Here is a 17,325-nt window from a genome sequence, read left to right as displayed (position 1 = left end):
CAAGGGCCTAATAATAACAACCTAACAAGATGTAAAAAGTGATTGCAGACTTAAGGAAGTAAATAGAGGCCCCAAACAACAGCATTGAGGAATTAACTAATAATTTAGAGATAATAAGAAACACAATGGTTATTACTATAAATCAAATTACTGACATAAAAGAAAAACAAGCTAATTGTGACAAAGAAAGTTGAAAAAGAGAGATCAAAACATTTAGAGACAAAGTAACAGACATGGAAGACAGGGAAATATGATCCAACATGAGGATTATTGGTATTTTTTTTTTTTGACTGTATGATCTAATTTTTTTTAATATTAAATTTTATTTAGTTACTTTTCAAGTACATTTTTTTTTAATCTATTTCTCCCATCCCACCCGCCCCCTGCCCGGTCTCCCCCCTCTCTCCCATTCCCCCCCCCCCAGTCCTCATCTCTGTGTCTTTCATACTTGTTCCTCAAAATCCCTCCCCCTTTTTCCCCTTAAGTTCCCTTCCCTCTCCCCTCTGGTCGCTGCCCACTTGTTCTCTATTTCAGTGTCTTTGTTTTTATTCTGTTTGCTTGTTTGTTTTATTCTTTAGCTTCCTGTCAAAGGTGAAATCATATGGTATTTGTATCTTTGAAGTAGGAAACCCCGCAAATGAAAAAAATGAAATCAAATGTGTAATGCAAGAGAACCTCCTTCAAATCAAGGGAGAAAAAAACCTAAATCTGTAGCTTGAAAGGGTCTTCTGTTGTCCAGAAACGTTTGATACAAAACACTGTGCACTAAGCATAGTCCAGTTACATCACGAAAATTAAAGAATAAAGAAATAATTTATGTGACTGGCAGAAAAGTAAATCATGTACACCAGTGGGGGGGAGCATACCTCTTTATGACAATAGTAAATGCCAGAAACAATGAGTAATGTTCACAGAGTTTTGATGAAGGTGCGATTCAAGGACATGATCCCCGGCCAAGATGTTGTTTGACTGGAAGGTGATGGGTACACTCCCTCAAACAGGACAGAGTTCAATAGCACTTTTGGGGACTGGGGAATATTAAAATATGAAGAAAATAAATAACAGAGAAATAAAAACATCCAGATTTTAAAGAATTTAATAGACATTAAATTCACTTAAATATTGAACTAATTAAACTGAGAACTATAGTTACAGTAAAACATAAATGTTATATTTCTAAACAATGTAAAAATACTAACAAAATTTGGGAAAATGGGAGAAATTTTGAGAATGCTAAGATTGAAACATGTAGCTTAAAAATTATTCTGATGATTTTTTTAAGATTTTTTTTTATCTAAGAGGGAACTTGTAGGAAATAATATATCTTGTCTAAAAAACATTTATTTGAAGTTTAACAACTCCAGTTTTTCTTCCATTAAGTTTCAAGTAAAATTATTACATTTTTATTGTTTTCTATAAGATTTCATCTTAATAAAATTTCTAGATGCTATATCTATATATGTATAAAATGGACTGTAAAATGATGTTTATCTAATGTTAATTTTTCAAAGGGTAGTAAGATTGTAGGCGATTTTTTCATCTTTCTACTTTTTTCTATTTGTAAATATTTTATAATGAGCTTCCTTTTAACAAAAATAACAGAATTTTTTTAAAGCTCAAGAATCTACCAAGAAGATAAAGTAAATATTTAATACTGGAAAGTGAAAATATGGATGATTGAGGGTTTTTGTATGTTTTTATATTTTTAAATTTAAAAAGTACACTGATAAACTACTTTCTAATTTTCTTTATTTTTTTAAATTTTGAGATCTCATTTGATATTTTCTCTATGGGTTTATGCTTCTTGATAGAAGAATTATTGCCCATCCCTAGTTTAGAAGGAAAAGGAAACATCTACAAGTTGCTGATTAATAATCATCCAAGTACATGCTGCTCTGCTTACATTAACAGGAAGGAAAAATGGGTTCTGGAAAGCTCATGTCTGGAAGAAGACTATTTTATTATAAACTACATTGTAATTGGGCCCAGAAACATAAAGAAATCCTTCCAATGTACAGGTACACGATGTAATAAGCATCTCCCAGATACTTTGTCCCAATATAGGTTATGGAATTCTACACCATAAATCCACTCTAGTCCCCTAAAAGGAAAATGTTTACAGGGACCAAAATTCTTCCAGGTCTGTGTAAAGAGAAATATCAATCACAGGTCAGATTGAAGCACATGTTTCTGGTTGATGTAACTTAAACTTTTCTTCAAAACCATTGCAAAAAGTGGGCAGGACGTGGGGGGGGAGGGCGGATAAAAGAATTATCCAAGTCTGTTAAGCTAATCCTCAAAATCAAGTAAAACCCTCCAATTAAAGAGTTAAGGAAAAAAAAAAAAACAATACTTGGTAGCAGGCACTGGCTCATGCAGGGCTATGCAATTTCCCCAAACCAACTCGGAGTGTCGTATCTCAGTTTACAGGTTCAAATTGTGGGTTTACACACGCAGCCTGTGTTATAAACTTGGTCAGACTGAAAGCGCACATATGTACTTTATATCCTCCCCTCTAACCCTTAGCATTTGGTTTTCCATCTTCCTGGAATATTGTGTTAGCTGGGGTTTTTTATTTTGGTAGAGCAATTTTAGAAGGCAGAGAGGGGAGGGACTGGTGGGTTTCGTGGTTAGACCAGTCTATAACATTGTCAAAATAATTGTTTTTCACAATGCAGGGTCTGGTGCCAAATGGAGCAACCAAGACGTCAAAAGTATTTCACAGCGCTGCGCCTGTCTTCATGAGTCTGTGGCTCCCAGTAACTTGTTTACTACGCCCTCGGAGGAGCTGAGGAATGCAGCCCGGGGTCCAGGCAGTCACTGGTTTCTTTCTGGAGGGAGGTACACCATGTTCCTCTGTGAAACAGGGTGTTTTAAGTTTTCTCTTTCACGTACAACCACAGCTCTACCACACAGACAGGGGAGACAGAACAGGAGAGACTCAGATGCCAAGCAGTTATGGAGATTCTGCAGGAAGCGATTTAACTACCACAAAAATGTCCTCACAGAGCCAGGCTGACTCCTGAGGTATCGTCCTTTCATCTCCCTGGCTCCAGCTTCCCCTGTCTTCTCATTAGATGGTCCATGCTCTCTCTCTCTCTCTCTCTCACTTTCCAACCATTTACCTGAGTCTACTCTAATGTTAATGCCCATAAGCCCCTCAGTTGTAAAGTGGGAACTGCTTTGGTTTTTAGTTCTTTCCCATTAATTTCTCTTTAAAAATGAAATAAAAAGAAAGCCCTGCACAGAGAAAAAAATTCACATCTGAACAGATTTCAAACTCAGATATTAATCTGAGAAAAGCAGAAGCAGCCCTTCCTTTAACAAATAGCCAGAGTAAGGAGAATGGTCAGAGGGGAACCCAGTAATTTTGTTCCTGAATTCACCACAGTGAAATATCTCTGGGGCAACGCCCTGCTGTGCTCTACAGATAGTCATATGATCGCGTTGGGATAAATAACAAATAACGCTTTTTCTCTAGGTCCATGAGGAAATACTAAATATCTTTAAGGCTAAGACATCAAAGCAGAACCCCAAGCAGGGGCTGGGGCAGTGATGAGACAGAACAAATTTTGAGTAAATGTCAGCGAACTCTTTCTATTAAAAACCTAGGGTAAATATTTTAGGCTTGTGGGCCATCAGGTCTCTGTCGAAGCTACTGGGCTGGGCGGTTCCGGCACAAACACAGCCACGGTGCCTAGCAAATGAGCAGGGCTGTGTCTCAATAAAGCTATTCATGGGCCCTGAACTTTGCATTGCATGCAATTTCCATGTGTTAGGACACATTATTCTTCTTTTGATATTTTTCTAACCACTTAAAAATTTGAAAAGCCATTCCTAATTCATGGGTAATACAAAAACAGGAAGTAGGCTATATTCGGCCTGTGGGTCAAAATTTGCCAACCCGTTCATAGGAAACTGTGTACCAGCACGAAGCCCCGTCCTCTCCTCTGGTCCATCACAGGCACAGTGATTCCTGTGGGCAAGGTGCCTTCTCATGCCCTGCTTCAGGCAACCCACACGACAGTCTGTGAGACACATATTATTATTTTCACGTAATGGACGAGAAAACTGAGGTTCAAAAGAGAATGGTCATTAATTCACTCAACAAACATCTGAGTCTATTACAAGGTGCTGGACTGGCGTTAGGCCCTAGTGACTAAGGCATAGCTTTTAACTGCATAGAAACCCTAGGGACAGACCAGTTCAGTCCTGGTCGGTACGATACGGGGGATAGGCAAGCGGCACACAGAGGAAGCATTCAATTCAGTTCAGGGGCCCAAGGAAAGCATTCTGGAGGAAATGACATCCCGCTCAGATGAGAAAGAGGGAGTTTCCCTTAGATAGAGAAGAGGGAAAAACTGTACCAGATATAAGGAACAGCATGAGCAAAGGCATAGAGTTTCTATTCACAGAAGAGATAGTCACTGCACAACGCAAAGGGGGTGGGGATATGGAACAGAATCACAAAGAAGAAACCAAAAGATACCTGCAAGCAACCACCCAGATACTACCGTCATAATTTTTTAGTATGTATCTTTTCAGTATTTTTCTTTGAATATAATAAATATTTATATATATTAACAGTAATTTACAAGCTGATTTATAGTATACTATTTTGGCTTAGGATATTCTGAGCACTTTTTCAGTTCCTGACGTATGATTTTAATGGCATGCTTTTTTAATAGCTAAGAGGGTTCTACCATACCAACGTGCTTTAATTCATCAGGTTGCTTCCGACTTTTTGTTTTGATAATTGATGCCGCCGTAACCATTCTAATGATTAAAAATAAGGTGTACAGGTGAGACAGCCCAACGCATACAGGAACTTCAAGTTAGTAAGTTTACATCGTTGAGCATGAGGTACATATGATGGGGACAGGACAGGAGCAGAAGAAATGCTGCTCAAACCAAAACGTGAGCAAGAACTGTTTTCTGTCACGTCACACAGAGGGTGGGCTTTATCGGGAGACTGTGGAGCCAGGAAACAGGTGGAAGCAAAGAAGTGGTAAGGATCAAATTCACTTTTCACCAAGACTAGTCTGGCTACAGAGCGGAGAAAGGATTGCAAGACGCAAGTGTAACCCCCTTATTTCACAATAAAAAGCACGGATCTCCTCATAAATACTCTAACTTGCTCTGGTTCACTGAGCTGGTGGTTGCGAAAGCAGCCCTGTTGACTCTGTGCCCAGCGCCCACTGTCCCCCCGGGATCACGGTGCTCTTCCCACACACGCAAGAGTAAGTGGACAGCACATAATCCAAGTCACAAGTACAGCCATGGGCTTATTTTGGTGGAGAACGGTATTTAGAACCCAAGATTTAGCCCCTGATTCTGTTCATCGTTACAAGGATGTCATTGGAGGCGGGGGTGGGGAGCTTTCAACTAACAAAGCCAGGAAAACAGCCACAGCATTATACTCCTATTGCATTGAACTATTATTAAATAACTATTAAAAAACTTTCAGTTAGGTGTCGAAAATGCCAAAAGAAGGAGGAGAAGGAGAATGTCAAGAAGGCAGAGTGAAGTTGCCGGTGATGCCAGTTAAAATTTGTGAACTGGGTAGACTTGCAGTGAGTTTAATGATTTACACCATGGGCGCTTTATAACAGAGGGTCAAGCATTGCCATCATCCTACAAGAGGGGTGAGAAGTAAGGAAGGGTTCCAGTAGATGACCATAACAGAGGCTGCAAGTCTTGACTTTTTAGAGCACATAACTGTCATGGAAAGAGAGTCAAAAAAAAGCCATAGTGATCATTTAACTCAGTCTCTCTATTTTGGAGACTGGGACCCCAAGGCTGTAGAGCTGCACACCCCTGGGCCTTGGAGCCCTGGCTCTGCAGTCAGGCGCACCTGGGTTTGTGTCCCCTCTTTGCCCATCACTGCCTTATGGCTTTGGACAGATGACTTAGCTAGGAAATAATTCATGTTAGGTAATGTAGCTCAGTGCTTGGCACATGGAACATGCCTTATAAATTATCTTTATAATTGCTATTCCTAATTATAATAATCCTTTCTAATATAGTAATAAGCATTCACAGGGCTCTGCATTATTACCATTATTGCTATTGTTATGCTTGTTATTTATACAAGGTTACAAAAACTAAATAGTAACTGGACTCAAACCAGAATCATCTCTGCTCCAGACCTGAACTCCTACTTCAAACCACTTTCCACTTTAACAGTGACTTTTAAACAATGTCTCATGGAGTCTTGAGATTTGGAGAAAGGCCTCACAGAGAAGGTGGACCAACAGAGATCCGGATCTTCCATCCTCACTTTTATTTGATATTTCTTTTGAGGAGAACTCCACATCCAAAAATCACTTGAAAACCGGCACAAACCAGGCTGTGACTAAAAATGAAATCAATAGCAAGCACATACCTCGATCTTAAAGAAATGACAGCAGCTTATGAGAAGTCAAGCAACGAATGTGAGATACATTAAGCAGCTCCTGTCTCTCCTTTCTTTTGCATTGATAGGATTTTCACATGAAGCTAAGGTTAGAGGGATAGCTGGAGGCCACACAAATAAAATAGATTCACCCACTCACTTCCACCATCCCTTCTCCACTTAAGCTTGGCCAGCTTTCTTACATCAACTGCATCACATACAGGCCTTGGGTGGCGACATGTCTATTGCCCAAGAGGTGGACTGTGGAATGGCTTTGGAATTTGCATCTGGAAAAACTGGATCTCTGGGAGAGGCCATTTTTTTTCTTAATGACCTACTTGGTTTATTTATAGATCAAAGTGATGAAGATATCAAAATGAATTAAGTATTATTATTGGGAACATGCCGAATTTTTATTTCATTTTTTAAATTTCCTTTTTCAGTTACAGTTAACATTCAATATTATTTAATATCAGTTTCAGGTGTACAGGATAGTGGTTAGATAATTATATAATTTACAAATAATTCAAGGGCCCATCTGGCATGATACATAGTCATTACAATATTATTGGCTGTATTCCCTGTGCTGTACTTACATTCCCATGACTATTTTGTAACTACCAATTTGTACTTCTTAATTCCTTCACCTTTTTCACCCAGCCTCCCACCCATCTGGCAACTATCAGCTGTTTCTCTGCATCTATGATTTGCTTTCTGTTTTGTTTGTTTATTTTGTTCTTTAGACTCCCCATATAAGTGAAATCATATGGTATTTGTCTCTCTTGGTTTGACTTATTTCACTTGGCTTAATACCCTCTAGTTCCATCCATGTTGCTACAAATGGTAAGGTTTCATTCTTTCTCATAATCAAGTGATAGACCGTTCTACATGTGTTCTACCACTTCTTTATCCATGAGAGAGGCAATTGTTCATCTGAAAATGGGATCTTGTGTTCCTTTGAGCGCCTGACTTGTCAGGCTCCGATTTATCTCTCAAATGAAGATGATTTTATTTTCTGGGCCCCTAAGATGCAAAATATGAGAAGGCATTGTGAACACATTGGTCAATGGAGCAGACGGTTCATATGATAGGCTCAATTGCAATTGGTGGCCTAATTTTGAAAAGCTTCCTGTGAAGCTGACTTCACCTGCTGAGTGGTGTCCTGAAACCACCTTTTGGCTTATAGTTCACTTATGCTCCCACTCCCCCCTCCCCTTTGTAATACTTTGAATCAATAGCTTCTGTGCAATCAAGTTTTGCACTTACAGTGAAACACAAGAAGGGACTAACTTTCTTCCATTCTGAAAATTAATTCTTCACTTTAGAAAAAGATTTATGCTTCTGAGTCACAGAAAAGCCAACACCCTCCAAATTGAAAGGCAAGACCACAAAAAGAAAAAAAAAAGAGAATGAAAACCAGTGAATCAATTTCCCTTTCCGTACAGATCTGAGAGGTGAGATAGTTCTCATTTCCGCCAAGAGGCTTCCGGCTCTGCCAAGTTGAGTCAGCATGCTGCAAATTGTTCGAGAGGGTTTTTGGACCACGCATGCTGGAAGAGACTAAACTGGGTCAAGCTAACTTCTGCCAGGTGCCTTAGGATTTGGGGAGATAAGGAAAAATTCTTAGCACACTAACTCAATTTTGTGGTTCTTGTAATTGTCTGTGGTGTTGTGGGGAAAGTATAGCAGAGAGACCAGATATCTGAGAGGAATTCACCCATTCTTGCCTCTTTGTGAGCTCTGATACTAATGTGATTCCTGGGTGTGGCAGCCAAGGAAAGGCACTGCTCAGATCTTCCTTTAAGGGAGGACTTTTAGTGAGCAGTGTACTTGTCTGCCAGTCTGCAGGTTCTGAAACTTTGGGATGCGTGGCAACATTCACACCAAGGGCATGCTTTTTTATATTTATTTATTTTTAGAGAGAGGGGAAGGGAAGGAGAAAGAGTGGGAGAGAAACATCAATGTGTGGTTGCCTCTCATGTGTCCCCTACTGGGGACCTGGCCTGCAACCCAGACTTGTGCCCTGACTGGGAGTCAAACTGGCAACCCTTTGCTTCACAGGCCCGTGCTCAATCCACTGAGCTACACCAGCCAGGGCAAGGGTATGCTTTTCCAGAGCAGCCCCTAGCCAGTGACCAAGCATCGGGCGGGGGACTGACTAGAGGCGGCATGCCTGCCCAGTGGAGGAACTTCTCTAGTGGGAGTTGCTGCTTTGGGGCCCCCTGTCAGGCTAGACAAGCCTGTCCCAGAGCTGCCTTGCGGTCTGAAGCTCTACATGCCCAATTCTTCTTCCTTCCTGCTCTCCCTTCGCAGATGTCAGGCTTGCATCATGATTCGAGGCTCTCCTTACCATTTCCTGCTCCTTTTCCTTGTTCTCTTTCTTATCTCCCAATAATGTCTTGCGTTTCTAATTCCTTCCTGGTGTCCACTTCCTGCGGGACCTACTCAGAGACAATGGGGTGGAGGCAGAACTTTCCTTTCCGGTGCCACACTGCACCTCTGGCTGCTTCTCCACCCGCCTTGGCTTTCCGAGCAGCCCCTGCTCCCCCTTCAGCAGCAGCTGTGGCCTTCAGCAGTGTTTGCCCTCGGTTGTCATGTGGTCTTTTGCCATTTACTTTCCCAATGGAAACACCAGGCCAAAGCAGACTGGAAACAGCAGTGTCTTTAATGAATGGAGAGCAAATATGAAAAGCCAAGGAGGTGCTGAGAGCAAAGGCAGTCACAACTGGGGATCTGAGGGGGGGAGGGGTGTTCATGCTCACTTGGAGGAGGAGGAGGTAGTTAACATCTCAGGCTTAGAAGTAATTGTCTCCTTGTAATTTTAATGAGAGAGCAAATTAATAAAGATGCATTATTTCACCTTTGCAATTCCTTTGCTTACCCCCAAACTACCAGTTCCCTTGACGAGTAGTAGAATAAATTCACTTCTATTTTATTTTGTTTCTCTTTCTGTTGCTGTAACTCAGGGAACTAGTCAAAACTCGGGAGGGGTGAAAAGCCAGGGGAAATAAATATGAATGAGCTGAATAAGGCAAAAACTCTTCGATCAATGTTTAATCGAACAATTGCTACAATTTAGAATGATCATTATTCTGTTTTAGTTTTTCAAAGTAACCTATCCAACTTCATCTTAATTACTAAAATGAAAGAGACCCAGGAAATCAAAGGAAAAATTACTTTTTACAAAGTGAAAACTCAGCAACTGGTCATAACCAAGTCACCTATTCGGAAGTAAGAAGGAAGCTTAAAATACCCTGAAAATGCAAAATAAATATTCTGAAAATTATACTTCCAACAATGGATTCCAAAGGCAGGAAATTAACTTTAAAAAATTAAAACATACACCTAAATCCAATTTATTTACAATCACTAAGTGTAGATTCTGTTCATTTTGGCTTCAAACATGAAAGATGAGTTACCCCAATCAAATCCTGTCTATCCCAAGGAAATGTCATTCACAGGTGCCAGAAACACTGCACACATTTCTCTCTCTCCTCTCTCTTCTCTGCTCTCTCCTGTCACCTTTCCAAAGGCTATAAGGATGCCCTAAGGACAGGGATCTGTTGGTTATAACAGGGGTTATAATATCAGCACTAAAAAATACTTCAGAGACCTCTCACCACCTGCACCACCAACAAGGCAGGAACTACATGCGAAGTGATCTGGACTGAGGACGGTGACAAATGTCCCCACCCTGCCCTGCCTGCTTCTTTCCATCTGTCTAGGGCCTGAAACAGCTGACTGGGACAGCCTTTCATCTTTCATCTAATCAACTGACTTTTCCCATGGGAAACAGCCAGTGAAGCCCGAACTGACACCCAGGCAACTAGCCACATCTGACACTTCAAAAAAAAAATCAGTAAAAGTGACTCCTATGAGTCACTAAGGACAAGCCGAGTTCCTGAAAGAAATGAACATGACGAGCAGGAACACATCAGTGCTTGCTTAGAAAATGCTATGGGTCCCTATAGACCTGAATGGTGTTCCAGCCTGAATTCTCTCCACTGGTAGGATACCTTCTATTTGCTGTTCAATTTTCCGTAAATATAACTATTTCCTCTCCATTTTCTTTTTGACCGTAATAAACTAGCACTGCAAATACAGTTGGAATGTTCCGTAACATTCTGCTTTCAATGACTGTGAGAAGTTTAAAGGAGTGGTTAACTATAATTTGCTCTATACCAGTGGCTTTCAGTTTTTGGGTGGCCATGACCTACTACATATCACATTCTGGCTTAGCACGCACACACACGGTGACAGTGGAAGAGACAGGACAGCTAAATGCCATGTGGCATCCAGGATGTCATATCTTAAAGCAGGAAAAGGATATTAGGCTACAACTAAGGAAGTTGAAATAAAGTATAAACTTAAGATAATACTAATGTATCAATATTGGCTTATTAGGGCAAAAAATGTACCATGGTAGTGTAAGAGGCTAACAGTGGGGGAGGTTGGCAGTGGGAGGAGAGGTATAAGGAACTCAGCACTGTGCTTGTAAATTTTCTGTAGATCTAGAAGTATCCTGCAATAAAGAAAGCTCATTCAGATAACGATAACAATGAAAAGGCCACGGCTGCCAGCAAGGGGACTGAAGTGATATCAGGCTCTTTTGTCCCCTTTACCCCTCACCCCCGACTGTAAAATGCTGCTGCTGATCCAGAATCCCTTTCCAAAAGCACAGATGAAGTAAAAGACATGGCACAATGAAGAGGTCGCATGTGTGAGGTGCCCCAGAAGGGCAGCTGACTAATGGCGAGTGCAGTTAAGGAGGTAAAGCCTGGCATCTTGTTCTCCAACGGGGGTCCAGAGGGAGGCAATGAAGCGCCGTGAAATTTACTCCGAAATCTGAAATGTGTCCAAATCACCAACTGCCAACTAACCTGCCCGAAATCTGACAGGAAATTCAAACCAGCATTATTTTCCTGTTTTAAAGAGAGGTGCTGTTTTGCTTCTCCTTTTCTTTCTCTTCTTCTTAAGAACAACCGTGAGTTAGTAATGAAACATTTGAAACATTTGAAAATGGGATAAAATGGCACAAAACCAAACAAATCCCTGAGGCCGAAGAAATTCCTGGCTGTGATAGGAACCCAGGCCTTTGCAGTACGGATCTGAGTGGGGCCGACCTCAAAGCCTCAAAGGCTTGGGGGTGAAGCTTCATGAAATCAAAGTGCGGAAATGCAAGTGTTCGCAAATGGAAGCTCATGAGTTTTCCGAAACTCCGTCGACGACAGTGTTTCAGATCAGCTGAAGCTCACAGAGTTGCTGACTCCGGGCTCAAAGCAAGAATAATATGAGTATTTTGGAAACAATCTCTTTTGTCTGATAGGTCTCTGATCACTCCTCCTTTGTATTTGTGAGAAGATCTTTTTTGGCTCCTGAATCTGAATGGAAAAAGGTTCTGGCCCTTATGTGGCCCAAGTGAAGGGAGCAGCCTGGCCAATTTCAGTACTTCTCAAACCTTTTTTCCAGAAAAGAAATTCTCCTATAAAAAAAATTATTTGGAACCCTAATACAAAAACAGTTAAAATCAGAGTTGCTCAGGAGGAGAGAGAGAGTCACCTCATTTAATGAACAAATTAATGTACATGCTTAATTTGAGTGTATACAAATTTCATCATTTATAGAAACATGATTTAAAATGATCTCAACGTTTAGTGTTTTTGTTATAAATTATATTAATATAATAATTTTACTTTGTATTTGTATAATGGGTGAACTTTCTTGTCCCCAGAAACCCCAGGGACTAAAATATTTCAAAACACACCTAAAGATGAGAGGAAGAAAATCCCTAAAATGAGTATGAGATTTGGCAGAAATCTCATTTATCTCACGATGCTCATTTATCCCATTTCGTCCTCCTAGGAACAGAGGAATTACCACATATCCCAGCTGCCTTTGCAAACAAATTAGGAACATGTGACTGAGTTCTGGCCAATAAAACATGGGTGAAATGAATATGTAGCACTTTCGGGCCTTGTCTCTAAAATTTTTCATGTATTTTTCCACTCCTCCTCTTTCTCCCTTATTTGTACACTGACAGGTAAGGACTGCTAGTTGGCAGGGTTAGAAGACAGAAGGAGACCAAATCCCTGAGTTTCTGCCTTGTGCTTTCATGTGAGCAAGAAATAAAAATTCCCTAAGTTAAGCCACTGAGATTTGAGGGCTAGTTTGTTACCATAGCGACTTGGCCTGTCCTGACTGATACAAATGTCATGGACTTCTAAAATTTATTTTCATTTAAAGTTTATAAAGATTTTGTTTAGAGACCTAATTTCAGCCTGAGTCTCCCCAATACTGCAGATTCCTTTTTAAATGTATTACTAGAGAAGTGTTCTCTTTCACGTAGAATGGGCATGCTTATTCAAGCAAATAAGAATGACGTCACCTCTCATGTCACTCTTTCTGCCCTGGGTACCAGAAACCTTGGGTCAAAATTAACATTTCATCACAATAATCTGTCTAGCCCTCTTGATTAAGATGTCTATCGCTGATTCCTTTATATGGGTTTGAATTTCTATGTCTCACACTTTTCAAGTGGAGCCTCCTCCAGAGAGATGGCCATGGTCCCGGGGGCTGCAGTGACTGTGGATGGCAGCAAGTCAAATGGAGCAAAAAGAGGTGGTGGCCATTAGTTCCAGGGTCTGCCGTGTTGATACAAGCTGCCATAAAGCTTGTTAGCGGGTCCCTGCACCAAACCTCCTGGGCACAATGGTGGGGGCAGTGGGATCCATGACTGGGTCAACTTGTCTCTTTCACAGCGCTTCCCAAGGAACAAGCCACTTTCCAATAAAAGTGGGGAGCTGCAGAGATGCCTGAAAACTGAGAAGAAGGTAGTGGAGAAGGAGGCCAAGCAGAAGGACCTCAGTGAGAAATAGCTAAGCCAGGCCATGGCAACAGCCCCCAACCTCACCACTAACAATGATGTGGGTACCGAGGGGGGAGCCAGGACCCAAAGGGATACTACAAGGTCTGCAGCCAAGCCATCCACCAACTACAGGTCAATGGGAAAGACAAGGGAGGTTCTAGGTAGACACCTCCCTCACTCACTTTATCCAAGAACATAGTCACCTTCAATCTGGGACCACCTGATGGCATCTCCTTAAAGGTGGTCAGCAGGAGCCATGCCAAGCAACCTCTGGGGGAATGAATATTCATCTTCTATGACCTTTGAGGAGAAGGGGTCAAGCTGCAATTCATGGCCATTTCCAGGAATTATAAATCAGAAGAACTTACATCACTAATAAGCGGCATTAGGGAGACATAACTGGAGTTCAGGGGAATCCTGGGAAAAACAAAAAGGGTGAACTTCATTCCCTATGAGATCACTCTATTGTCTCCTTCCTTGCATATTGACCTTATCTTCATTTTGGCCTCAAAAACAAGGAAACACAGTATCATCAGAGATACTTGGACTTGATTCTGAATGACTTTGTGATGCAAAAATTTATCACCTGCTCCAAGATCATCACATATATAAAAAGTTTCTTGGATGAGTTGGGATTCCTAGAGATTGAAATTCCCACAGTGAACATCATCCCAGGGGCCAAGCCCTTTTTCATCTACTGCGATGAATGAGGCATGAGCTTATATATGAGAATTACTCCAGAGCTCGACCAGTAGATGCTGGTGTTGGTGGCATTGCCTGGGTTCATGAAACTGGATGCCAGCTCTGAATGAAGGAATTGATTTGATTCCCAATCCTGAGTTCACCACCTGTGAGTCCTACATGGCCCATGCAGACTATCCGGATCTCATGGAAATCACAGAGATGATTTCAGGGATGGTGAAGAGCACTGCAGGCAATTACAAGGTTACCTACCATCCAGATGGCCCGAGGGCCATGGCTGTGAGATTGACTTCAGCCCACCCTTCTGGAGAAGCACCATGGTGGAAGAGCTTGAGAAAGCCCAGGGGGTGAAGCTGCCAGAAACTGAACTTTGAAACTAAAGACACTAGCAAAATTCCTGATGACATCTATGGACAAGCTATTGAATGCCTCCCTTTGGACAACAGCCAGGCTCCTTGATGAGCTTGCTCAGGAATTCCTGTAACTGACATGCATTAATCCTACCTTCGGCTGTGATCACTCACAGAGAATGATCCATTCAGCTCTAAAGAGGGTCTGACTGAGCACTTTGAGCTGCTCGTCAGGAAGAAGAAAATATGCAGCGCTTACACTGAGCTGCATGACTCCATGAGGCAGCGGCAGCTTTTTGAAGAACAGGCCAAGGCCAAGGCCAAGGCCAAGGCGGCTGGTGATGATGAGGCCACATTCATAGATGTTAAGAGCTGCTGCCCCCCACAGCTGGCTGGAGCATGAGCATCCCCTGAGTCACCATGTTGCTCACAGACTCCAGTAACACCAAGGAAGTACTTCTGTTTCCTGCAGGAAAGAAAATGTAGCAACTGCTGATACACTGGAAAACACAACAGCTGGCACTTCTGTCTAGAAAATAATAAATGCAAGTCAGATAACTCAGGCATCTTTTCATTTCTGCAAAAGACCAAGAACTGCAAAGGAATTCTTGTGTGTTGCTATCCATTTGAGGATTGCAGTCACCAGAAGAGAGAAAAGGAATTAAGTATTCCTTTTTTACTCCTTGTTACTAACTAAGCCATTTGTCTCTAAAAAATAAATGTAACGTTTTGCCACTGTGTCTGTTGTTTCAGCGGAAGTCACATCACAATTAAATGGAGATAACTTGTAATGTTGTAGCTTACGGAGCACCAATTCCAGGGGAGGAACTCCGGTGTGACCTTTGGCCATGCTCTCAATGATGGCTGACCACGTGACCATACTGTGTCCACTTCCTTCATGCCCTAGATATATGAAGAGTATGACTGGCAAACTAATTTCTATTTTATCAAAGTTGGAACCAGATTTTAAAAACAGGCTTTAGTTAAAGAATACTCCATAATTATTAACTTCTTGGCATCTAACATGATAATGTGATAACAGACTTCCCTTCGTAGCAATCACTGCTCTAATTTTATATTTTATAAGGGCTTCTACAGGAATATTAATATACCATTCTTCCTCTCTGGTGAGCAAATGAATGAAAGCTGTTTTGTAGATGATTCTGCTTTTTCTTGTTGACAAGTGGCTTCCAATAAACATAAGAAGGGCAACAGAGAACGTGTGCAAGCTTGGTTCACCCAGCTGGTGTGGGCTATTTTCACACTGTGAAAGGAATCATGACTATACACTCCCAAATAGCATACCCTTCCCTTCCTCCTCAGCCAAGTCTGAATTTTTACTTTTAAACATCAAGCAGTGGTTATGACACACTCCAGCCCCAAAGGGCTGTATCTGAGTTCTTATTCTAGGAAGGAGTCAAGAACAAGAGTAACCTCTGCACATACGGGTGGAAGCAATGGTAACAATGGGAGAGGGATTCAGAGTCATTTTAATGTGAATATTTAAGGGGAGATTATCTTCTATATTTCTCTCAGCATGGTACCATACACATCAAGCGCAAATGTAAAGATATACCCAATTTTCAAAGGGAGACATTTATAATGCTTATCAATATAACCACACCTTTATGCTAACCAACTAACAGAGTTGATACAACATGAATTAGATCAACTTCACATTTATTTATTAGCAATGTAAGTGCCGGGTATTACACTATTTGCTAGGTACATAAATGTGAATAATAATACATGGTCCTTCTGCATGAGGTATTGGCCCCTGCACTTCTCTCTGACCACTGAGAATATTTACCTTGGCCATCACCTGGCCAAAATATTTTCCACAAGGTCTGTCACCATCTTTTGAGCCAGAACCCTGAGTGACATTGGTTTTGACACAGTTTCAATAATATTGCTGTCACAGCAAGGTGATGTCGACAATGGTAAGAAAATGGCACCAACATCCTGTCCTTGGTCCTAAGCCCAGGTATTTGAGGAAGTGTTGTCTCTCAAACCTGTCCAGTCCGGTATTTACACCTGGATTTTAAACTCCCAATGCTTGCTTAGTCATTGGATTCTTCGGTAAAACCAAAGGTTCTATTTCCTGGTATTCTTGCCTCTCTTTATCTTTCAACTAAAGCAACTTTGGTATTTAATGAGTGAGAAGCCAGAGGCATAAGACAGAGATTCTAGATGAAGGAGAGACATTTTCATTCAAGAGTCGGCTAGCCGACAAAGCATGTGTGATAACAAACTTTCATAACTTCCCTTCCTCTGGGTCAGGTGTCTATAATCCCGAGTCCTGGGAACTACGAACTTCCTACAATTGTATGCCATATTGTATGTAAGCGGGGATATTTTACTGAGTAATTAATGCCTGCTTTAACCAGTTTTTGTTTGTAAGAAACAAATAAAAGGGTAATTTCTCCCTTCCCCCTCATACGGAGATGGACAAGTTTTACTTCTCAGTGCTCCTTGGACCTGGTTCTGCCCTGAAGATCATCTCCATCCACTTCTTTGCTGAGGGCAGAAGACAGAGCTAGAAATAGCCCTGGAAGAGGGAAAGAAGACAAGGGGAGTGTGGCTGGGGGTGGGGATGGAATGGGTTGGTGGTGGTAGTAAGAGAAGAGAACTGAGGGTAGGGGATGAAGGAGAGGTGTGGTCGATGTAAGTTCTTCCGGGCCTCCCCCAAGAACGGCTGGGTGTGGGTTTCCTGCCCACGCAGGGAGCCCAAATGCTGGTGCTGCAGGGGGAGCTCAGGATGCCGAGCTCCCACAGATGCCGAGCAGAGCCACACAGCAGAGTGAAGAAGAACCTTGAGCGCACTGAACTGGAACGCTGAGGCTCTCCCCGACAATTCTGGGCCAGGTTTCCTGCATGAGCTCAACTGAATAGTGAGGAAGACTGAGAAAGGCCCTCCCACAAATAATTGGACTTGGATTTCTCATCCACTTGGGTGGAAGCCTGAGTCAGGTTGGAAAAATTATGGATGAGACATTTCTTACACTTCCAAGATC

General features: G+C 41.6%; 1 pseudogene; it reads left to right on the top strand.

Annotated features, from left to right (window-relative positions):
* The first annotated feature begins 11,143 nt into the window (after positions 1-11,143).
* On the top strand, positions 11,144-14,844 carry LOC119063837 (lysine--tRNA ligase-like; annotated as a pseudogene).
* The last annotated feature ends 2,481 nt before the right edge of the window (positions 14,845-17,325 follow it).

This window comes from Artibeus jamaicensis, unplaced genomic scaffold, assembly GCF_021234435.1.
Source record: "Artibeus jamaicensis isolate MK-2021 breed Jamaican fruit bat unplaced genomic scaffold, CSHL_Jam_final contig_465, whole genome shotgun sequence".
Lineage (NCBI taxonomy): Eukaryota > Metazoa > Chordata > Mammalia > Chiroptera > Phyllostomidae > Artibeus > Artibeus jamaicensis.
Note: the sequence above shows the minus strand (reverse complement) of the source record. Positions and strands in the feature narration are given on the sequence as shown.